The sequence below is a fragment of the Rhinoraja longicauda genome, chromosome 41, assembly GCF_053455715.1.
Source record: "Rhinoraja longicauda isolate Sanriku21f chromosome 41, sRhiLon1.1, whole genome shotgun sequence".
NCBI lineage: Eukaryota > Metazoa > Chordata > Chondrichthyes > Rajiformes > Arhynchobatidae > Rhinoraja > Rhinoraja longicauda.
The window spans coordinates 10593428-10617777 of NC_135993.1; the positions used below are offsets into that span (position 1 = coordinate 10593428).

Genomic DNA, 24350 nt, shown 5'->3' on the forward strand with positions numbered 1-24350 from the left:
TTTCTTCACTGCCTGCTGTACCTGCATGCTTCCTTTCAGTGACTGATGCACTAGGGCACCCAGATCTCGTTGTCCGTCCCCTTTTCCTAACTTGACACCATTCAGATAATAATCTGCCTTCTTATTCTTACCACCAAAGTGGATAACCTCACACTTATCCACATTAAACTGCATCTGCCATGCATCCGCCCACTCACACAACCTGTCCAAGTCACCCTGCATTATTGTCATGTGTCCCTGTCATATGACAATGTGATAACTCTCTGTCAGGACCCCAAGTCCGGGAACAGGCTCTGCAGGCGAGGTGCGGCCTTGCTTTTATGTGGCCAGGCCGCTTCCTGGTTGCCACGGCAGCTGGCAGGCCTAGTTCTCTGTGGGGAAGGAAGCCTGCGGTGAGATTGTGCAGCGCGTCACCCAAGAGGCCTGGTGCTGATCGAAACCTGTCCCAGCCCTCGGTGGGGGGGAGGGCGGGGAGGGCTGTGTGAAGGGGCGGGGAACACCTAGGTCTAGAATACAGAAAACAGCGATGTAATGCTGAGGCTCTACAAGGCGCTGGTCAGGCTGCATTTGGAGTATTATGGGCCCCATATCTGTTGGCTCTGGAGAGGGTCCAGAGGAGGTTTACGAGAATGATCCCAGGAATGATTGGGTTAACATATGATGAGCGTTTGTCAGCACTGGGCCTGTACTCGCTGGAGTTTAGAAGGATGAGGGGGGACCTCATTGAAACTTACAGAAATGTGAGCGGCCTGGATAGAGTGGATGTGGAGAGGATGTTTCCACTAGTGGGGGAGTCTAGGACCAGAGGGCACAGCCTCAGGATTAAAGGACATTGAGGAGGAATTTCTTCAGTCAGAGGGCGGCGAATCTGTGGAATTCTTTGCCACAGACGGCTGTGGAGGACAAGTCAGGGGATATTTCTAAGGCAGAGATAGAAGATTCTTGATTAGTACGGGTGTCAGGGGTTATGGGGAGAAGGCAGGAGAATGGGGATGAGAGGGACAGATCGGTCAGCCGTGATTGAATGGCGGATTAGAGTTGATGGGCCGAATGGCCTAATTCTTCTCCTATCGCTTCTGTCCTTATGAGATCCTTCTTCAGACTGAGAGTCAGGAAAAAGGGAAATGAGAGATATAGACGGTGACAATAGACAATAGGTGCAGGAGGAGGCCATTCGGCCCTTCGAGCCAGCACCGCCATTCAATGTGATCATGGCTGATCATTCTCAATCAGTACCCCGTTCCTGCCTTCTCCCCATACCCCCTGACTCCGCTATCCTTAAGAGCTCTATCTAGCTCTCTCTTGAATGCATTCAGAGAATTGGCCTCCACTGCCTTCTGAGGCAGAGAATTCCACAGATTCACAACTCTCTGACTGAAAATGTTTTTCCTCATCTCAGTTCTAAATGGCCTACCCCTTATTCTTAAACTGTGGCCCCTGGTTCTGGACTCCCCCAACATTGGGAACATGTTTCCTGCCTCTAACGTGTCCAACCCCTTAATAATCTTATACGTTTTGATAAGATCTCCTCTCATCCTTCTAAATTCCAGTGTATACAAGCCTAGTCGCTCCAGTCTTTCAACATATGACAGTCCCGCCATTCCGGGAATTAACCTAGTAAACCTACGCTGCACGCCCTCAATAGCAAGAACATCCTTCCTCAAATTTGGAGACCAAAACTGCACAGAGTACTCCAGGTGCGGTCTCACTAGGGCCCTGTACAACTGCACACAGTACTCCAGGTGCGGTCTCACTAGGGCCCTGTACAACTGCAGAAGGACCTCATATAGAGAGATGTAGAACAAGTGGATGAAAGGTATATTGCTTATGATCGTATGACTGCTGGGGATGGGGCTGAGATATGGCCTGTCCCACGCACAATGGCGCATCATTCACATCCACCTCAAAGGGCAGGAAGTGGAGGAAGAAGTTCCCCTTGGAACAGGAGCTGATTTGTGAGCTGCAGGGGGGGGCGGAGCGATGTTCGGTAAGGCCGCAGCGGGTAGAGCTGCTGCCTCACAGCGCCACAGTCCCGGGTTCCATCCTGACTACGGCAGCTGTCTGTGTGGAGTTTGCACGTTCTCCCGGTAACCACGTGGGTTTTCTCCGGGTGCTCCGGTTTCCTCCCACACTCCAAAGACGATGTGCAGGTTTGTAGGGATGATTGAGCTCCATGAAAAGAAAATGACCCCCAGTGCGTAGCCAGTGGATGAGAAAGTGGGCTACCATCAAACCAGTGTGAACGAGTGGTCGGTGGTCGGTGTGGACTCGGTGGGCCGAAGGGCCTGTTTCCATGCTGTTTCTCTGGTCCTAGACTCTCCCACTAGTGGAAACATCCTCTCCCCATCCACTCTATCCAGGCCGCTCACATTTCTGTAAGTTTCAATGAGGTCCTTCTAAACTCTAACTGAGGTAGAGAACTGAACTTGAAGGTTGTTCTGCATTCTGTGTTCCTCATTCAGTCTGATCTGCTAGTTCACGATGAATAAGGTAGAGTTGCTGCCTCACAGCGCCGGAGACCCGGGTTCCATCCCGACTACGGGCGCCATCTGTACGGAGTTTGTACGTTCTCCCCGTGACCTGCGTGGGTTTTCCCCGAGATCTCCGGTTTCCTCCCACACTCCAAAGACGTGCAGGTTTGTAGGTTAATTGGCTTGGTATAAGTGTAAATTGTCCCTAGTGTGGGTTGGGTAGTGTTAGTGTGCGGGGATCGCTGGTCGGTGCAGACTCGGTGGGCCGAAAAGCCTGTTTCTGTGCTATATCTCTAAACTAAACTAAACTAAATCCTACCACAACCAGAGAGCAGTGCCGAACTACTATCTAGCTCATTGGTGACTCTCGGACTATCCTTGATCGGACTTTGCTGGCTTTACCTTGCACTGAACGTCATTCCCTTATCACGCATTGTAAATGGATCGATTGCAATCTGCTGACTGGATTGCATGCAGCAAAAGCCTTTCACTGTGCATTGATAAACTAAACTGAAACTGAGAACGGTTTGCAGTTCACGTCAGTCTGGAGAAGGGTCTCGACCCGAAACCTCACCCATTCCTTCTCTCCAGAGATGCTGCCTGTCCCGCTGAGTTACTCCAGCTTTTTGTGTCTACCTTCGATTTAAACCAGCATCTGCCGTCTTTTCCCTGCACAAGATCTCTCTGAACGCACGCTGCCTGTATCTACACAATTCTCGGCCGTGTTACGCACTTCTGCATTGGCGGTTCTGTTTGAAGTTCAACCTTCTCTGGTGGTTTAGGTTTATTAATCTCACATGTACTGAGATACAATGAAAAGCTTTGCTTTGCAGGTTATCCAATCTGATCAGACAATACTGTGAGATCAAATCAAACTCAAATCAGGAGAGGAATAAATCGGTTAGATAATAGACAATAGACAATAGACAATAGGTGCAGGAGTAGGCCATTCGGCCCTTCGAGCCAGCACTGCCATTCAATGTGATCATGGCTGTTCATTCTCAATCAATACCCCGTTCCTGCCTTCTCCCCATACCCCCTGACTCCGCTATCCTTAAGAGCTCTATCCAGCTCTCTCTTGAATGCATTCAGAGAATTGACCTCCACTGCCTTCTGAGGCAGAGAATTCCACAGATTCACAACTCTCTGACTGAAAAAGTTTTTCCTCATCTCCGTTCTAAATGGCCTACCCCTTATTCTTAAACTGTGGCCCCTTGTTCTGGACTCCCCCAACATTGGGATGCTCAGAGTCTTTTACCCAGAGTAGGGGAATCGAGGACCAGAGGACATAGGTTCAAGGTGAAAGCGAAAAGATTTAATAGGAATCCGAGGGGTAACTTTTTCACACAGAGGGTGGTGGGTGTATGGAACAAGTTGCCAGAGGAGGTAGTCAAGGCTGGGACTATCCCAACGATTAAGAAGCAGTTAGACAGGTACATGGATAGGACAGGTTTGGAGGGATATGGACCAAACGCGGGCAGGTGGGACTAGTGTAGGGGGGACAAGTTGGGCCGAAGGGCCTGTTTCCACGCTGTATCACTCTATGACTCTATGACAATAAATAGTTTAGTTTAGTTTAGAGATCCATTCGGCCCACCGAGTCCGTACCCAAGCAGTATCCTGCACATTTACAAGGGGCCAACTAACCTACAAATCTGTACGTTGGAGGAAACCGGAGCACCCGGAGAAAACCCACATGGTCACAGGGAGAATGTACAGGCAGCACCCGTAGTCAGGATGGAACCCGGGCCTCTGGCGCTGTGAGGCAGCAACTCTAACGCTGTGCCACCGTGCCGTCCTGTACGCTTTGATAGAGTAAAGGGGAAGGTACAGAGTGCAGAATCTAGCTCTCAGCGTTGTAGCGCACCAGTTCCACAGACAAAGTCCAATGTCCGCAATGGGGGCAGAGGTGAATCGGACAAGGCCCTGGCTTATGGAAGGACCGTTCGGAAGCCTGACAACAGCATATCACACTCCCCCAGCAGGCGCTACATCAATGCACGTGATAGTTGCCTTGGCGATCACAGGACGGTGGGACCAACAGAAGTGGAAAGACTGGGCCTGCACTCACTGGAGTTTAGAAGGATGAGAGGGGATCTTATAGAGACGTATAAAATTGTACAAGGACTGGACAAGCTAGATGCAGGAAAAATGTTCCCAATGTCGGGCGAGTCCAGAACCAGGGGCCACACAGTCTAAGACTAAAGGGGAGGCCATTTAAAACCGAGGTGAGAAGAAACATTTTCACCCAGAGTGTGGTGGATTTGTGGAATTCTCTGCCACCGAGGGCAGTGGAGGCCAATTCACTGGATGGATTTAAGAGAGAGTTAGATAGAGCTCTGGGGGCTAGTGGAATCAAGGGATATGGGGAGAAGGCAGGCACGGGTTACTGATTGGGGATGATCAGCCATGATTACAATGAATGGCGGTGCTGGCTCGAAGGGCCGAATGGCCTCCTCCTGCACCTGTTGTCTGTGTTTCTATGTAAGTCTGGTTCTGACTGTATCTGGGCCGCAAGCAGTTTCTAGCACGAGCGACAGTTTCAGCTACAACGTACTCGACTGCAGTGCTGACGTCAGTCACTCCTCCCCCTTCAGTTTGTTTGTGCCTGTCTTGTTTACTGTTGGTTAACAACACCACAAGGTTCCTTGGATGGAATGTTCCGGCACTGTGTTTCTTGGTCTGTGTTTGTGACGTCATCCACTCTTTGTTTTGCTTTGACTATTCCGTTCAGGGTGAAATGAGTTTGAGTTACACAGAAACATAGAAAATAGGTGCAGGAGGAGGCCATTTGGCCCTTCGAGCCAGCACCGCCATTCAAGGGATAGGTGATTTGAATCAGCATCTGCAGTTATTTTCCTACACAATCCACCATTCTGCTTTAGTTAAACATTTTGTTCAAGATGGCCGCGCCGTTGTGTTTGGCTGCCTGCCACTGCATGTTCCCTAATCAGATGTGCAGCACTTTGGTCAACGTGGGTTGTTTTTAAATGTGCTATACAAAAAAAATTGACTTGACTTGACTTGACCATTCATTGTGATCATGGCTGATCATCCACAATCAGTAACCCGTGCCTGCCTTCTCCCCGTATCCCTTGATTCCACTAGCCCCTCGAGCTCTATCTAACTCTCTCTTAAATTCATCCAGTGAATTGGCCTCCACTGCCCTCTGTGGCAGAGAATTCCACAAATTCACAACTCTCTGGGTGAAAAAGTTCCTTCTCACCTCAGTTTTAAACGGCCTCCCCTTTATTCTTAGACTGTGTGTGGCCCCTGGTTCTGGACTCCCCCAACATTGGGAACATTTTTCCTCCATTTAGCGTGTCCAGTCCTTTTATAATTTTATACGTCTCTATAAGATCCCCTCTCATCCATCTAAACTCCAGTGAACTCCAGTGAGTTATGAGTTTGAGTTTAGTTCGACAAGTCTGAAGAAGGGTCTCGACCCGAAACGTCACCCATTCCTTCTCTCCAGAGATGCTGCCCGACCCGCTGAGTTACTCCAGCGTTTTGTGTCCGTCTTTGACTTGAACCAGCATCTGCAGTTCCTTCATACACAGTTTATCATCATATGTACTGAGGTGCAGTGGCAAGCAAGGCATCCTGTTGGTGTTCGTGCCAGTGGAGAGGGGGGTGTTCAACAATGTATACGGAAGGTCTCGCGAGGAGAAAGTTGGTGGGGGGGGGGGGGGGGCTTTGGGAGTAGAGAGAATGTAGCAGGTGTTGCTCATAAAAGCTGGAAGGCAAAGAGGTGGGAGAAACGACCATTGAGAGCAAGATTAGAGAGAATCCAGCACAGTGGTGCAGCGGGTCGAACCACTGCCTCACACCGCCCGAAGATAGACACAAAATCCTGGAGTAACTCAGCGGGTCAGGCAGCATCTCTGGGCAGAAGGAATAGTCCGAAGGAGGGTCTCGACCCAAAATGTCACCTCGTCCTTTTCTCCAAAGATGCTGCCTGACCCGCTGAGTTCCTCCAGCACTTTGTTTTTGCTGAAGATTCCGGCATCTGCGGTTCCTGGTATTCCCATCTCCTCCTTACCTTCGCGAATGTATTCTAGAACGTCTCCGATCTCCTCAGTGAATTCCTCGTGTCCATCCCATGTTCCTCGTGTACATGCAGAGGAGAAATATTCATCGAGGGCTCGACCCCTTCCTTCGACTCCACACACAGTTGTTGTTCTCAAATGAGCTCTGCCGTTGAGGGCGGTCACGGTGGCGCGGCGGGTAGAGTTGCCGCCTTACAGCGCCGGAGACCCGGGTTCCATCCTGACCTCGGGTGCTGTGTCTGTGTGGAGTTTGCACGTCCTACCTGTGACTGGGTGGGTTTCCTCCGGGTGCTCCGGTTTCCCCCCCACATCCCAAAGACGTGCGGGTTTGTGGGTTAATCGGCCCTTTGTAAATCGCCCCTGGTGTGCAGGGAGTGGATGTGAAAGTGGGCTAACACGGACGAGTGATCGATGGTTGGCGTAGACACGGTGGGCCGAAGGGCCTGTTTCCGTGTTGAATCTCTACGTTAAACTAAAATACTAAAGCACTTTATAAGTATATTAAGGAACATAGTTACCATGGAACGAGCTGAAGGTATCACAAAATGCTGGAGTAACTCAGCGGGTCAGGCAGCATCTCTGGAGAGAAGGAATGGGCGACGTTTCGGGTCGAGACCCTTCTTCAGACTGATGTCAGGGGAGGGGGACAAATATAGGATGTAGTTGGAGACAAGAAGACAGTGGGAGAACTGGGAAGGGGGAGGGGAAGAGAGGGACAGAGGAACTATCTGAAGTTGGAGAAGTCGATGTTCATACCGCTGGGGTGCAAGCTGCCCAAGCGAAATATGATGTGCTGTTCCTCCAATTTGCGGTGGGCCTCACTATGGCACTGGAGGAGGCCCATGACAGAAAGGTCAGACTGGGAGTGGGAGGGGGAGTTGAACTGCTGAGCCACCGGGAGATCAGTTTGGTTAAGGCGGACTGAGCGAAGGTGTTGAGCGAAACGATCGCCGAGCCTGCGTTTGGTCTCGCCGATGTAGAGGAGGTCGCTTACCTGGAACATTGACACGGTTTCTTACCCCACAGATGCTGAGCGACCTGCTGAGTATTTTCCTCAGCGATCTGTTCACCTGAGGTCCTGCAATGATGCAATCTGTCTTCCTCACTGCCTGACGATATTATTTTTCTCCTTTTTTACAGATGACGACTTTTCCGTTATTCAGCAAGAGATATCCATCGTTAAATCCTGCACACACCAGAACATTGTTGCATATTATGGAAGCTACATCAGGTAAGAGGGTGGTGTGTTTTTGGAACGATCGATCTGCCAGAAGTGACTTGGACAGGTTGTGTGAGAGGGCGGATGCATGGCAGATGCATTTTAATGTGGATAAGTGTGAGGTTATCCACTTTGGTGGTAAGAATAGGAAGGCAGAGTATTATCTGAATGGTGTCAAGTTAGCAACAGGGGACGTACAACGAGATCTGGGTGTCCTAGTGCATCAGTCACTGAAAGCAAGCATGCAGGTACAGCAGGCAGTGAAGAAAGCCAATGGAATGTTGGCCTTCATGACAAGAGGAGTTGAGTATAGGAGCAAAGAGGTCCTTCTGCAGTTGTACAGGGCCCTAGTGAGACCGCACCTGGAGTACTGTGTGCAGTTTTGGTCTCCAAATTTGAGGAAGGATATTCTTGCTATTGAGGGCGTGCAGCGTAGGTTTACTAGGTTAATTTCCGGAATGGCGGGACTATCATATGTTGAAAAACTGGAGCGACTGGGCTTGTATACACTGGAATTTAGAAGGATGAGAGGAGATCTTATCGAAACGTATAAGATTATTAAGGGGTTGGACACGTTAGAGGCAGGAAACATGTTCCCAATGTTGGGGGAGTCCAGAACAAGGGGCCACAGTTTAAGAATAAGGGGTAGGCCATTTAGAACTGAGATGAGGAAAAACTTTTTCAGTCAGAGAGTTGTAAATCTGTGGAATTCTCTGCCTCAGAAGGCAGTGGAGGCCAATTCTCTGAATGCATTCAAGAGAGAGTTAGATAGAGCTCTTAAGGATAGCGGAGTCAGGGGGTATGGGGGAGAAGGCAGGAACGGGGTACTGATTGAGAATGATCAGCCATGATCACATTGAATGGCGGTGCTGGCTCGAAGGGGCGAATGGCCTATTCCTGCACCTATTATCTATTGTCTAGGAGGATTTTATTCCCAGCAGCACAGGAGGCTGAGGGGTGACCTTATAGAGATGTGTAAGGCACGGTGGTGCAGCGGTAGAGTTGCTGCCTTACAGCGAACGCAGCGCCGGAGACCTGGGTTCCATCCCGACTACGGGCGCTGTCTGTATGGGGTTTGTATGTTCTCCCCGTGACCTGCGTGGGTTTTCTCCGAGATGTTCGATTTCCTCCCACAGACGTGCAAGTTTGTACGTTCACACTAAATGCTGGAGTAACTCAGCGGGTCAGGCTGTTTCTCGGGAGACAAGGAATGGGTGAAGTTTCGGGTCGAGACCCTTCTTCAGACTGTGTCTCGACCCGAAACATTACCCATTCCTTCTCTCCCGAGATGCTGCCTGACCCGCTGAGTTACTCCAACATTTTGTGTCTACCTTCAATTTTAACCAGCATCTGCAGTTTTATTCCTACAGGTTTGTAGGTTAATTGGCTTGGTTCATGTAAAAATTGCCCCTAGAGTGTGTAGGATAGTGTGAGTGTGCGGGGATCGCTGGTCGGCGTGGACCCGGTGGGCCGAAGGGCCTGTTTCCGCGCTGTGTCTCTAAACTGCACAAAAACTAAATAGACCGCATGAATTCACAGTCTTTGATCACCGGGGATCAAGAACTACAGGATATAGATTTAAGGTGAGGTGAGAAAGATTTAATTGAAACCTAAGGGCCATCATTCTCACTTAGAGGGTGGTGGGTGTATGGAACGAGCTGCCAAAGGAGGTGGTTGAGGCAGGGACTAATACAGCATTTAGACAATAGACAATAGACAATAGACAATAGGTGCAGGAGTAGGCCATTCAGCCCTTCGAGCCAGCACCGCCATTCAATGCGATCATGGCTGATCACTCTCAATCAGTACCCCGTTCCTGCCTTCTCCCCATACCCCCTCACTCCGCTATCCTTAAGAGCTCTATCCAGCTCTCTCTTGAAAGCATCCAACGAACTGGCCTCCACTGCCTTCTGAGGCAGAGAATTCCACACCTTCACCACCCTCTGACTGAAAAATTTCTTCCTCATCTCCGTTCTAAATGGCCTACCCCTTATTCTCAAACTGTGGCCCCTTGTTCTGGACTCCCCCAACATTGGGAACATGTTATCTGCCTCTAATGTGTCCAATCCCCTAATTATCTTATATGTTTCAATAAGATCCCCCCTCATCCTTCTAAATTCCAGTGTATACAAGCCCAATCGCTCCAGCCTTTCAACATACGACAGTCCCGCCATTCCGGGAATTAACCTAGTGAACCTACGCTGCACGCCCTCCATAGCAAGAACATCCTTCCTCAAAGATATTTGGACAGGTGCTTGGATATGACAATATACTTGGGTGGGTGGGACTAATAAACCAAACCAAATTTGGGACAGAGTCAACATTATGCTGGCAGAAAAAGGGAAAGATTCGGTGATGAGAACTCTATTTATATTTTTTAATTTAGTTTACTTTAGTTTAGTTTAGAGATACAGCGCGGAAACAGGCCCTTCGGCCCACCGTGTCCGCGCCGACCAGCGATCCCCGCACACTAACACTATCCTACACACACTAGGGACAATTTTTACACTTATACCAAGCCAATTAACCTACAAACCTGCACGTCTTTGGAGTGTGGGAGGAAACCGAAGATCTCGGAGAAAACCCACGCGGGTCACGGGGAGAACGTACAAACTCCGTACGGACGGCGCCCGTAGTCGGGATCGAACCCGGGTCTCCGGTGCTGTGAGGCAGCAACTCTACCGCTGTGCCACCGTGCCACCCTAATCTGTTGATTTTACTCCATCTCTCTGTCCTTCTCCACCTTTCCACCTTCTATCCCTCTCTCCCGATCACAGCCCGGAGAGACTGAGCTTTAGAAAACGTGTGTAGTTGCTGTAAGGATGCTCTGGAGTGATGTCTTCATCAAAGAATACGCTAAAGTGGACAGAGTGTTTAGTTTAGTTTAGATTATGGTCACGTCTATCGAGGTACACGTGACAATACTTTGCTATCCACTCAGCCGAAAGACAATCGATTACAATCGAGCCATTGTCTCCAAATTTGAGGAAGGATATTCTTGCTATTGAGGGCGTGCAGCATAGGTTTACTAGGTTAATTCCCGGAATGGCGGGACTGTCATATGTTGAAAGACTGGAGCGACTAGGCTTGTGAGCGACTAGGCTTGTATATACTGCAATTTAGAAGGATGAGAGGAGATCTTATCGAAACGTATAAGATTATTAAGGGGTTGGACACGTTAGAGGCAGGAAACATGTTCCCAATGTTGGGGGAGTCCAGAACCAGGGGCCACAGTTTAAGAATAAGGGGTAGGCCATTTAGAATGGAGATGAGGAAAAACTTTTTCAGTCAGAGAGTTGTGAATCTGTGGAATTCTCTGCCTCAGAAGGCAGTGGAGGCCAATTCTCTGAATGCATTCAAGAGAGAGCTAGATAGAGCTCTTAAGGATAGCGGAGTCATGGGTTATGGGGAGAAGGCAGGAACGGGGTACTGATTGAGAATGATCAGCCATGATCACATTGAATGGCGGTGCTGGCTCGAAGGGCCGAATGGCCTCCTCCTGCACCTATTGTCTATTGTCTATTGTCTATTTACAGTGTATATATACATGATAAGGGAATGACGTTTAGTGCAAGGTAAAGCCGGCAAAGTCCGATCAAAGATAGTCCGAGGGTCACCAATGAGGTAGATAGTAGTTCAGCACTGCTCTCTGGCTGTGGTAGGATGGTTCAGTTTGGTTTATTTTAGAGATACAGTGTGGAAACAGATCATTCGGCCCAACCAGCCATCCCCGCACATTCACACTATCCTACACACACTCAGGACAATTGACATTTGTCATAAGTCAATGGTAAACACAAAATGCTGGAGTAACTCAGCAGGTCAGGCAGCATCTCAGGAGAGAAGGAATGGGTGACGTTTCGGGTCGAGACCCTTCTTCAGACTGATGTCAGGGGGGCGGGACAAAGGAAGGATATAGGTGGAGACAGGAAGATAGAGGGAGAACTGGGAAGGGGGAGGGGAAGAGAGGGACAGAGGAACTATCTAAAGTTAGAGAAGTCAATGTTCATACCGCTGGGCTGAAATATGAGGTGCTGTTCCTCCAATTTCCGGTGGGCCTCACTATGGCACTGGAGGAGGCCCATGACAGAAAGGCCAATCTGGGAGTGGGAGGGGGAGTTGAAGTGCTGAGCCACCGGGAGATCAGGTTGGTTAAGGCGGACTTAGCGAAGGTGTTGAGCGAAACGATCGCCGAGCCTGCGTTTGGTTTCGCCGATGTAGAGAAGTTGACACCTGGAACAGCGGATACAATAGATGAGGTTGGAGGAGGTGCAGGTGAACCTCTGTCTCACCTGGAAAGACTGTTTGGGTCCTTGGATGGAGTACTGGTTGATGACTGGTTGTATGTTGTTGTATGTTGAGTCCCACTTTGCCTGATGGGTGCTGTGTTCTTTAATGTTACACCAGGTCCAACAGGTTGTGGATTTGTATGGAGTTCTGTGGCACTGGATCACTACAGGATATTTACCACGGTACGTACCCCTTTCTTCAACTTGAAACCAATTGTCTCCCTCTGGAGATCACTCCGCTGTCATGTACTGCCTCCTCCTCCTCTTCTTCTTCTTGCGTTGGAGGCAGCAGAGGTTATGTAATGGCCCTCCAAGTGCCCTAGACAAGAGAGGCAATCCGTGAGTGTGGCCGTCGGTGTGAGCGACCAGGGTGTACCCAGGGGTCTTCAGGCGGGAGCGGTCACTTTTCTTGGAGCAGGATTGTGGGTCTGCGGCAGATGTTCAACGATGGCGGTCTTCGGCTCTTGGCACATTGGCCTATCGGGGCAGGGTGATGCCAACCGGCACGATATCCATGGGTGCCCGCCCTGAGGAGGGCGCGTGCTCCGGGTTGGCCCCAAGCAGCAGCTTGACTGAGGTTGGGCGGCAAGCTGTTGTTGTTTGTTCGTTGTTGTTTCTGCTATTTCTGCTGTCTGTGTTTGTTGTCGTTCGCCTGACCGAGGTCAGTTGACAGGACACACCATGAGGAGGTCGACAACGTGAGCCCCGACATCTACCGCTGACTATTGTTGATGGAATAGTCACAGAGAAGTGTGAGGTGTTGCATTTTGGGACGTCGAACAAGGGCAGGACCTGCACAGTGAATGGTCAGCCTCTGGGTAGTGTTGTAGAGCAGAGGGATCTAGGAGTAAAGGTGCAAGGTTCCTTGAAGGTCGAGTCACAGGTAGATAAGGTGGTCAAAAAGGCTTTTGGCCCATTGGCCTTCATCAGTCAGAGTATTGAGTATAGAAGCTGGGAGGTCATGTTGCAGTTGTATAAGACGTTGGTGAGACCGCATTTAGAATATTGTGTTCAGTTCTGGGCACCATGTTATAGGAAAGATGTTATCAAGCTTGGAAGGGTTCAGAGAAGATTTACAAGGATGTTGCCAGGACTAGAGGGTGTGAGCTACAGGGAGAGGTTGTTGCTAAAGTTGGGGCCCGTTGCAGGTGTGGTTACAGGGAGAGGTTGAGCAGGCTGGGATTCTATTCCATGGAGCGCAGGAGGATGAGGGGAGACCTTATAGAGGTGTACAAAATCATGAGAGGAATAGATCGGGTAGATGCACAGAGTCTTTTACCCAGAGTAGGGGAATCGAGGACCAGAGGACACAGGTTCAAGGTGAAGGGGAAAAGATTTAATAGGAATCCGAGGGGTACCTTTCCACACACAGGGTGGTGGGTGTATGGAACAAGCTGCCAGAGGAGGTGATTGAGGCTGGGACTATCCCGTCGTTTAAGAAACAGTTGAACAGGTACATGGATAGGACAGGTTTGGAGGGATATGGGCCAAGTGTTGGCAAGTGGGACTAGGGTAGCTGGGACATTGTTGGGCGAGTTGGGACAAAGGGCCTGTTTCCACGCTGTATCACTCTATGACTCCGTGACACTGTGATGCCAAACGGTGGCTCCATTTGCTTGGTATCAGCTGTGGGCGGCGCGGTGGCGTGACGGCAGAGTTGCTGCCTGACAGCGCCAGAGGCCAGACGGTCAACATAATGGAGCCGATTGTCACGAGTGATTGCAGATCCACTTCTGAGACCAGCGCTCGGAGAGTGGTGGAGTGGCCCAGCATGGATGTGCTCACAGGGAAACATTTTCACATCAGGGTAGGGGTTGCCAACTTCCTCCCTCCCAAATAAGGGACATAGGGTGACGTCACCGCCCCGCGCCCCACGTGACCTCACCCAGCCACGTGCCCCCGCTCCACCAATGGCGTCATGGTAGGGCTCTCAGTGCCCAGATTGATCCCTGGGATGGCAGGACTTTCATATGGAGAAAGACTGGATAGACTGGGCTTGTACTCGCTGGAATTTAGAAGACTGAGGGGGGATCTTATAGAAACATATAAAATTCTTAAGGGGTTGGACAGGCTAGATGCAGGAAGATTGTTCCCGATGTTGGGGAAGTCCAGAACCAGGGGTCACAGCTTAAGGATAAGGGGGAAGTCTTTTAGGACCGAGATGAGAACGTTTTTTTTCACACAGAGAGTGGTGAGTCTGTGGAATTCTCTGCCACAGAAGGTAGTTGAGGCCAGTTCATTGGCTATATTTAAGAGGGAGTTAGATGTGGCCCTTGTGGCTAAAGGGATCAGGAGGTACGGAGAGAAGGCAGGTACGGGATACTGTTGGATGATCAGCCATGATCATATTGAATGGCGGTGCGTACAGGCTCGAAGGGCCGAATGGCCTCCTCCTGCACCTATTTTCTATGTCTATGTCAAACAGTGGGTGTGGAACCATTGTTGATGAACGACTCTCGCATTGACCGTGTGTCTGAGGCTCTGGCTTCCCATGAACACCGGGGCCTGTCCCAGCGGGCAGGTAACCCGGTTAGGTCAAGTCTACTTTATTAGTCACGTACACATACACGATGTGCAGTGAAATGAAAGTGGCAACGCCTGCGGATTGTGCAAAACTACAAAACAGAACAGAATTTATTTCTAAAAGACAACGCAAAAAATTAATTAATACAGTAAATTAGTCCCTGGTGATATAAGAGTTAACAGTCCTGATGGCCAATAGACAACAGGTGCAGGAGGAGGCCATTCGGCCCTTCGAGCCAGCACCGCCATTCAATGTGATCATGGCTGATCATTCTCAATCAGTACCCCGTTCCTGCCTTCTCCCCATACCCCCTGACTCCGCTATCCTTACGAGCTCTATCTAGCTCTCTCTTGAATGCATTCAGAGAATTGGCCTCCACTGCCCTCTGAGGCAGAGAATTCCACAGATTCACAACTCTCTGACTGAAAAGGATTTTCCTCATCTCCGTTCTAAATGGCCTACCCCTTATTCTTAAACTGTGTGGCCCCTGGTTCTGGACTCCCCCAACATTGGGAACATGTTTCCTGCCTCAAACGTGTCCAACCCCTTAATAATCTCTGTTGGAAGAAATTCTGTGTCATCCTCTGTGTTTTCTCCTCCACAGCCACGGGCCCGCTGTCCGAGCTGCAGATCGCTTACATCAGCCGGGAAACGCTACAGGTGAGGGGGAGGGGGGAGGGGGAGGTGGGGTGGGGGGGGGGGGAGGGGATGGACAGCTTTAACATTGCAAGATATTGTTCTATCTGAAGAAGGGTCTCGACCCGAAACATCACGGTACGGTAGCGGCATGGTAGCGCAGCGGTAGAGTTGCTGCTTTACAGCGAATGCAGCGCCGGAGACTCAGGTTCGATCCTGACTACAGGTGCTGCACTGTAAGGAGTTTGTACGTTCTCCCCGTGACCTGCGTGGGTTTTCTCCGAGAGCTTCGGTTTCCTCCCACACTCCAAAGACGTACAGGTATGTAGGTTAATTGGCTGGGTAAATGTGAAAATTGTCCCTAGTGGGTGTAGGATAGTGTTAATGTGCGGGGATCACTGGGCGGCACGGACTTGGAGGGCCGAAAAGGCCTGTTTCCGGCTGTATATATATGATATGATATGATATCACCCATTCCTTCTCTCCAGAGATGCTGCCTGTCCCGCTGAGTTACTCCAGCACTTTGTGTCTATCTTCGGTTTAAACCAGCATCTGCAGTTCCTTCTTACTCAAGACATTGTTCTATCTGGGACATATGACAATAAAACACTCTTGACCTTTGACTTTTGACTCTGGACAACCCTTGGCTCTTGACCTTTGAGCCTTGACCCTTGTCCCTTGTATCCTGACTCGACCCGTGACCCTTGAATCCTGACTTGACCCTTGACTCTTGACCCTTGTATCCTGACTTGACTCTTGACTCCCTTGATCCTTGTATCCTGACTCGAACCTTGACTCTTGTCTCCCTTGACCCTTGACTCTCGAGGTGACTGTGTTTGGTGTCAGCTGATGACAACAGATGCCTCCTGTTGTCTAATCTCCGCTCTAGGTTTCTCACAACTGTGTCTGGCTCCCACACTGGAACGTGCGACAGTGGCTACCAACAGCGTGTATTTTAGTCACGTTTATTAACAGGCACACAACACCCAGCACTTTGGTAAACTTCCTTATTCCGTTCTCCCCGTGACCCCGCGTGGGTTTTCTCTGAGATATTTTGTTTCCTCCTACACTCTAAAGACGTACAGGCACTCCGCGCCGACCAGCGATCCCCGCACACTAACACTACCCTACACGCACTAGGGCCAATTTACAATTTTTACAGCAGCCTATTAACCTACAAACCTGGAGTGTGGGAGGAAACCGAAGCACCCGGAGAAAACCCACACGGTTATCCATGGGGAGAACGTACAAACTCCGTACAGACGGCACCCGTGGTCAAGATTGAACCCGGGTCTCTGGCGCTGTGAGGCAGCAACTCTACCGCTGTTCCACCGTGCTGGTGGCACTGAATTAATGGGCTGAATGGCCTCATTCTGCCCCACAAGAAAATGTGAGGAAGAACTGGCAGCGGTAGAGTTGCTGCCTCACAGCGCCAGAGACCCGGGTTCGATCCCGACTACGGGTGCTGTCTGTACGGAGTTTGCACGTTCTCCCCGTGACCTGCGTGGGTTTTCCCTGGGTGTTCCGGTTTCCTCCCACACTCCAAAGATTGTAGGTTAATTGGCTTGGTGTAAATGTAAAAAATAGTTCCTCGTGTTTGTAGGATAGTGTCAGTGTGCGGAGATCGCTGGTCGGTATAACCTTGATGGGCCGAAGGGCCTGTTTCCGTGCCGTAACTCTAAACTAAACTAAACTAAACTAGACTTCTTCAAAGAGTGCATTGACACCGTTACACCCAGCGAAAGAATAACTGGGGCAAAACACAAAGTGCTGGAGGAACTCAGTGTGTCAGGCAGCATCTGTGGAGGGAAATGGACAGGCGAAGTTTTGGGTCAGAACCCTTCGTCAGAAGAAGAATCCGAAACATCGTCAGAGCCAGGCACGGGGTGCAGCGGTAGAGTTGCCGCCTCACAGAGCCGGAGACCCGGGTTTGATCCTGACTACGGGCGCTGTCTGTACGGAGTTTGTACGTTCTCCCCGTGACCTGCGTGGGTTTTCTCCGGGTGCTCCGGTTTCCTCCCACACTCCAAGGACGTGCAGGTTTGTAGGTTAATTGGCTTCTGTAATTTGGCTTCTGTAAATTGTCCCTAGTGTGTGTAGGATAGAACTGGTGAACGGGTGGGTATTCATTGGTCAGCGTGGACTCTGTGGGCCAAAAGGGCCCATTTCTGCGCTGTGTCTCTAAACTAAACTAAACTAAACTCAGGAGAGAGGTGTTACACTTCTGGCATGATGGCTAATGTATCACCCATGGAATAGACCAGTCAAGGCTTGAACGTTAAATTTGGTCACTGTACCATAGGAGGCAGAGCAATAGGTGACGACGGACCGCGGCAAAAACTAAGGCAGCCTTCTTGCTTTCGAGATACAGCTCAAACGCAGGCCCTCCGGCCTAACGGCTCCACACTGACCAGAAGGATTCTGAAGAAGGGTCTCGACCCGAAACGTCACCCATTCCTTCTCTCCTGGGATGCTGCCTGACCCGCTGAGTTACTCCAGCATTTAGTGAATAAATACCTTCGATTTGCACCAGCATCTGCAGTTATTTTCTCACACTACACTGATCAGCAATCACCTCATACAATATTAGACAATAGACAATAGACAATAGGTGCAGGAGGAGGCCATTCGGCCCTTCGAGCCAGCACCGCCATTCAATGTGATCATGGCTGATCATTCTCAATCAGTACCCTGTTCCTGCCTTCTCCCCATACCCCCTGACTCCGCTATCCTTAAGAGCTCTATCTAGCTCTCTCTTGAATGCATTCAGAGAATTGGCCTCCACTGCCTTCTGAGGCAGAGAATTCCACAGATTCACAACTCTCTGACTGAAAAGGTTTTTCCTCATCTCCGTTCTAAATGGCCGACCCCTTATTCTTAAACTGTGGCCCCTGGTTCTGGACTCCCCCAACATTGGGAACATGTTTCCTGCCTCTAACGTGTCCAACCCCTTAATAATCCTATACGTTTCGATACACTAGCACCACCCTATACACACTTGGGACAATTTACAATTTTACCAAAGCCAATTAACCTACAAACCTGCACGCTTTTGGAGTGCGGGAAAAAAACCGGAGCACCCGGAGAAAAACCCGCGCAGGTCACGGGGGAGAAGGTTTAAGACAGCGCCCGTGGTCAGGATCAAACTCAGGTCCCTGGCGCTGTGAGGCAGCAACTCTACCGCTGCGCCACCGTGCCGCCCAGCTGAATCTTTGATATAATCTCCATCAAATGGGATCTGGGATAAAGATTGGAAGAACAGGGTGGAGTTGCTTCCTCACGGCACCAGAGGCCGGGGGTCCGATCCTGACCTTTGTTGGTTTATTGTCTGTTTTGGTTTACTGCTTTTGGTGATTCTGTTCAAGGTAGGGTTGCCAACTTCCTCGCTCCCAAATAAGGGACAAAGGGTGACGTCACCGCCCCGCGCCCCACGTGACCTCACCCAGCCAGCGGCCACGTGCTCCCACTCCACCAATGGCGGAAGCCATTGGTGGAGCGGGAGCACGTGGCCGCTGGCTGGGCGAGGTCACGTGGGGCGGTGATGTCACCCTTTGTCCCGTATTTAGGAGCGGGGAAGTTGGCAAGCCTACTACTAATACGGGACAAGGGCGGTCCCGTACGGGACAAACTAATTAGCCCAAAATACGGGATGTCCCGGCTAATACAGGCCACCCTAGTTCAAGGTAAGATGGCATCCTGTTTATGTTCTTGCTGGGAACTGAGGGGGAGCGTACAACAAAGTTTACGGCAGGTCTCGTGAGGAGAAAGCAGGGGAGACCCATCGGGAGTAGAGAGAATCTAGCGAGGGATTGCTTAAAAACTTTGGAAGGCAAAGAGTTGGGAGAAAATATCACTGATAGCTGTGTGGTCATGGTGGCGCGGCGGTAAAGTTGCTGCCTTACAGCGAATGCAGCGCCGGAGACCCGGGTTCCATCCCGACTACGGGTGCTGTCTGCACGGAGTTTGTACGTTCTCCCCGTGACCTGCGTGGGTTTTCTCCGAGATCTCCGGTTTCCTCCCACACTCCAAAGACGTGCAGGTTTGTAGGTTAATTGACTTTGAATAAGGGTAAATTGTCCCTAGTGTGTGTAGGATGGTGTTAGTGTGCGGGGATCGCTGGTCGGCGCGGACTCGGTGGGCCGAAGGGCCTGTTTCCACGCTGTACCTTTAAACTAAACTGACGAGCAAGATTAAGGAAAATCCATCACGGTGGCGCAGCGGATAAAGCTGCTGCCTCACAGCGCCGGAGACCCCGTTTCGATCCTGACCTCGGGTGCTGTGTGCGTGGAGTTCGCATGATTTACCTGGGGTTTCCTCCGGGTGCTCCGGTTTCCTCCCACACTCCAAAGGCGTGTGGGTTTGCGAGTCTATTGGCCCTCAGTAAAATTTCCCCCTGGTGTGTAGGGAGCGGATGAGGAAGTGGGATAACACAGAGCTGGTCGGCATGGGCTCGACGGGCCGAGGGGCCTGTTTCTGTGCTGTATCTCTACACGAAACGAAACCAAACTGAACTAAAACCTTTCTTTCCTTTGTTCACATTTAGGGTTTGGAATATCTGCACAATCAGGGGAAAATACACCGCGATATTAAGGTAAGATATTGCAGCACCATCTTTTTATTCCTTTATGGTAAACTGCCCATCCCGCACCAAGCTAAGAGCGAATATATGATTTCAAGACATTGTTTTGCTGTACCAGCCAGCAGTCAGAATACGTAACTACTAGAGGGTTTCTCGAGATGCCGCCCATTCCTTCTCTCCAGAGATGCTGCCTGTCCCGCTGAGTTACTCCAGCATCTTGTGTCCATAACGTGAACAACGTTTAGTGCAAGATAAAGCCAGTGAAGCTCGATCAGAGTTCGAGGCTCTGTAATCTATCTGTCAATATGCAACAAAACGTATTTCAGCGGGTCGGGCAGCATCTCGGGAGTGAAGAAAGCCAATGGAATGTTGGCCTTCATAACAAGAGGAGTTGAGTATAGGAGCAAAGATGTCCTTCTGCAGTTGTACAGGGCCCTAGTGAGTCCGCACCTGGAGTACTGTGTGCAGTTTTGCTCTCCAAATTTGAGGAAGGATATTCTTGCTATTGAGGGCGTGCAGCGTAGGTTTACTAGGTTAATTCCCGGAATGGCGGGACTGTCATATGTTGAAAGACTGGAGCGACTAGGCTTGTATACAGTGGAATTTAGAAGGATGAGAGGAGATCTTATCGAAACGTATAAGATTATTAAGGGGTTGGACACGTTAGAGGCAGGAAACATGTTCCCAATGTTGGGGGAGTCCAGAACAAGGGGCCACACAGTTTAAGAATAAGGGGTAGGCCATTTAGAACTGAGATGAGGAAAAACTTTTTCAGTCAGAGAGTTGTGAATCTGTGGAATTTTCTGCCTCAGAAGGCAGTGGAGGCCAATTCTCTGAATGCATTCAAGAGAGAGCTAGATAGAGCTCTTAAGGATAGCGGAGTCAGGGGGTATGGGGAGAAGGCAGGAACGGGGTACTGATTGAGAATGATCAGCCATGATCACATTGAATGGCGGTGCTGGCTCGAAGGGCCGAATGGCCTCCTCCTGTACCTATTGTCTATTGTCTATTGAGAAGGGATGGGTGACGTTTCGACCCTTGGTCTCGACCTGAAACGTCACCCATTCCTTCTCTCCTGAGATGCTGCCTGACCTGCTGAGTTACTCCAGCATTTTGAGAATAAAGCACTATTGATCATTGGAAGTCAATAAGTGAGTTTGGTATCTCGATCGTGCATGCCCAAGGTCAAAGGTCACTAGTGCTAAACATTCTCACCGGCTGAACTGCCGCGTGTATCAGACCTGCGTTTCATCCGTCGTTTCCAGTTTTGCTTCTTCGGGGAGAGAAAATACTGCTTTCAAAACTATAAACTCGGTGTATTTATGGTTAATTTGTACAAAACTGCGATGGTTTGATACACACAGCAGCTGAGCCGGCGAGAATGTTTAGCACAAGTGACCTATGAGCTGGGATCACAGTCGAGATACCGAACTTGCGTGTTGTGTTTGTGTGGGGTGTGTCAGGTTCAACGTGATTGCAACAGGGGGAGATCATAGAAACGTAGAAACATAGAAAATAGGTGCAGGAGTAGGCCATTCGGCCCTTCGAGCCTGCACCGCCATTCAATATGATCATGGCTGATCATCCAACTCAGTATCCCGTACCTGCCTTCTCTCCATACCCCCTGATCCCTTTAGCCACAAGAGCCACATCTAACTCCCTCTTGAATATAGCCAATGAACTGGCCTCAACTACCTTCTGTGGCAGAGAATTCCACAGATTCACCACTCTCTGTGTGAAAAAAAAACGTTCTCATCTCGATCCTAAAAGACTTCCTCCTTATCCTTAAACTGTGACCCCTTGTTCTGGACTTCCCCAACATCGGGAACAATCTTCCTGCCTGTCCAACCCCTTAAGAATTTTATATGTTTCTATAAGATCCCCCCTCAATCTTCTAAATTCCAGCGAGTACAAGCCGAGTCTATCCAGTCTTTCTTCATATGCAAGTCCCGCCATCCCAGGAATCAATCTGGTGAACCTTCTCTGTACTCCCTCTATGGCAAGAACGTCTTTCCTCAGATCGCTCCTTGTTTGTTTAAAGCTATCGTGTTATCTTCCCTCTGCAGGGCGCAAACATTCTCATCGATGACAACGGCGATGTAAAGCTCGGTGAGTCACCAGATTGTCAGTCCCGGCTGCTCGATCTTCCCAAACGGCTTTTCAACCTTAGTTTAGTCTAGTTTAGTTTGGTTCAGCTTGGTTTAGTTTGGTTTAGAGTTGCAGAGCGGAAGCCAGCCTTTCGGCCCACTGAGTCCGTGCCGCCCAGCGATCCCCGCACACTAACACTATCCTACACACACTAGGGACAATTTTTACATTTGCCCAGCCAATTAACCTACAAACCTGCACGTCTTTGGAGTGTGGGAGGAAACCGAAGATTTTGGAGAAAACCAACGCAGGTCACGGGGAGAACGTACAAACTCCGTACAGACGGCGCCCGTAGACGGGATCGAACCCGGGTCTCCGGCGCCGTGAGGCAGCAACTCTACCGCTGTGCCACCGTGCCACCATCTTGAACCATCTCCCACCTCCCCTGCTCCTTTCCTCTCCTTCCGACACTTATCTCCCTGAGTCCCAAACACTCATCAGGTCAGGCGGCATCTGTGGAGAGAGAATCAGAGCTAACCTTACAGGACCGATTACAATTCCAATACAATTTCCACAGAGAGTGGTGAAGGTGTGGAATTCTCTGCCTCAGAAGGCAGTGGAGGCCAGTTCGTTGGATGCTTTCAAGAGAGAGCTGGATAGAGCTCTTAAAGATAGCGGAGTGAGGTGGTATGGGGAGAAGGCAGGAACGGGGTACTGATTGAGAGTGATCAGCCATGATCGCATTGAATGGCGGTGCTGGCTCGAAGGGCTGAATGGCCTACTCCTGCACCTATTGTCTATTGTCTATTGTCTATTGTTACAGAGGAAACAAAATCATTAATACAGGTCATCTGAAGAAGGGTCTCGACCCGAATCGTCACCCATTTCTTCTCTCCCGAGATGCTGCCTGACCTGCTGAGTTACTCCAGCATTTTGTGACATTTGTACCAGCATCTGCAGTTATTTTCTTATAATACAGGTCACATGCTCAGAAACCAAACCATTAATATAAGTCATCTGCTTTCGGGGAAACGCATCAATTTACCTCGAGTGGATTCGAAACTTTTCCTACTTTCACACGCACACATATAAGGAGTTGTTATTGAGAAAGAAACTTATCAGTCATTTCAGAACAAAGAACCCCTATACTTCTCTGTCTACTCCCCATCACTCCTGAAGGGCCAAACACATTCCATTGCCGATGATACCATTTCTACCACAAGCCTCCATCCTACTGCTTTCTACTGAAAATAAGCATCCATTTTATATTAGCTAATAGCGTAGATTCTCACACCTAGATTGGTGAAGTTCCACTGAAACAAAGCAATCCTTTGTAAAGTGCCAGAATCAAGGAACCGCAGATGCTAGTTTCCCCCCCAAAAAGAGACAAAGTTCTGGACTAACTGGGCGCAATGAGTAGAGCTGCTGCCTCACAGCGCCGGAGACTCAGGTTCGATCCCGACTACAGGTGCTGTCTGTACGGAGTTTGTACGTTCTCCCCGTGACCTGCGTGGGTTTTCTCCGGGTGCTCCGGTTTCCTCCCACACTCCAAAGGCGTTTGCAGGTGAATTGGACATAACGTTGGTGGTGAATCAGGGTTTTTTTATATGTATTCAGCGGACCAAATTGACTAGAACATGGCATCGATCGGAAACTAGAGAGCTGTTTTAAAGTGGAAATTGACAAGGAGAAAAAAAGATGTCCTGGATTTAAACAGTATAGGGGGAAAAACTGTTTCGATGTAACCTCCCTGCAGTAAACACATTGTCTCTTAAGAACACAGTCTGTCAGCATATGGAGGCCATTCATTTAACAAGCAATAACTACCATTGACACTTGTGCAATGAGGATCTATTAAACACTGTAAAATCCAGCCTTTAGTAATTTTAACTTGCAGAATCAAAACCAAACCTTGGTATTAGACAATAGACAATAGGTGAAGGAGGAGGCCATTCGGCCCTTCGAGCCAGCACCCCCATTGAATGTGATCCTGGCTGATCATTCTCAATCAGTACCCCATTCCTGCCTTCTCCCCATACCCCCTGACTCTGCTATCCTTAAGAGCTCTATCTAGCTCTCTCTTGAATGCATTCAGAGAATTGGCCTCCACTGCCCTCTGAGGCAGAGAATTCCACAGATTCACAACTCTCTGTTGTAAAAAAAGTTTTTCCTCATCTCTGATCTAAATGGCCTACCCCTTATTCTTAAACCGTGGCCCCTGGTTCTGGACTCCCCCAACATTGGGAACATGTTTCCTGCCTCTAACGTGTCCAACCCCTTAATAATCTTATATGTTTCGATAAGATCCCCTCTCATTCTTCTAAATTCCAGTGTATACAAGCCTAGTCGCTCCAGTCTTTCAACATATGACAGTCCCGCCATTCCGGGAATTAACCTAGTAAACCTACGTTGCACGCCCTCAATAGCAAGAATATCCATCCTCAAACTTGGAGACCAAAACTGCACACAGTACTCCAGGTGCGGTCTCACTAGGG

The 24350-nt window shown here is 49.7% G+C and overlaps 1 pseudogene across 1 annotated transcript in view; it reads left to right on the plus strand.

The window, feature by feature from the left end:
* The window catches only part of LOC144611743 (mitogen-activated protein kinase kinase kinase kinase 5-like), an 83322-nt pseudogene that overhangs the window by 16916 nt on the left and 42056 nt on the right, over positions 1-24350 (plus strand). Inside the window, exons 3-7 of the transcript XR_013549573.1 lie at positions 7661-7751; positions 12147-12211; positions 15157-15212; positions 19732-19779; positions 21834-21876. The product of XR_013549573.1 is annotated as a mitogen-activated protein kinase kinase kinase kinase 5-like (transcript). The remainder of the gene's footprint in view (positions 1-7660; positions 7752-12146; positions 12212-15156; positions 15213-19731; positions 19780-21833; positions 21877-24350) is intronic.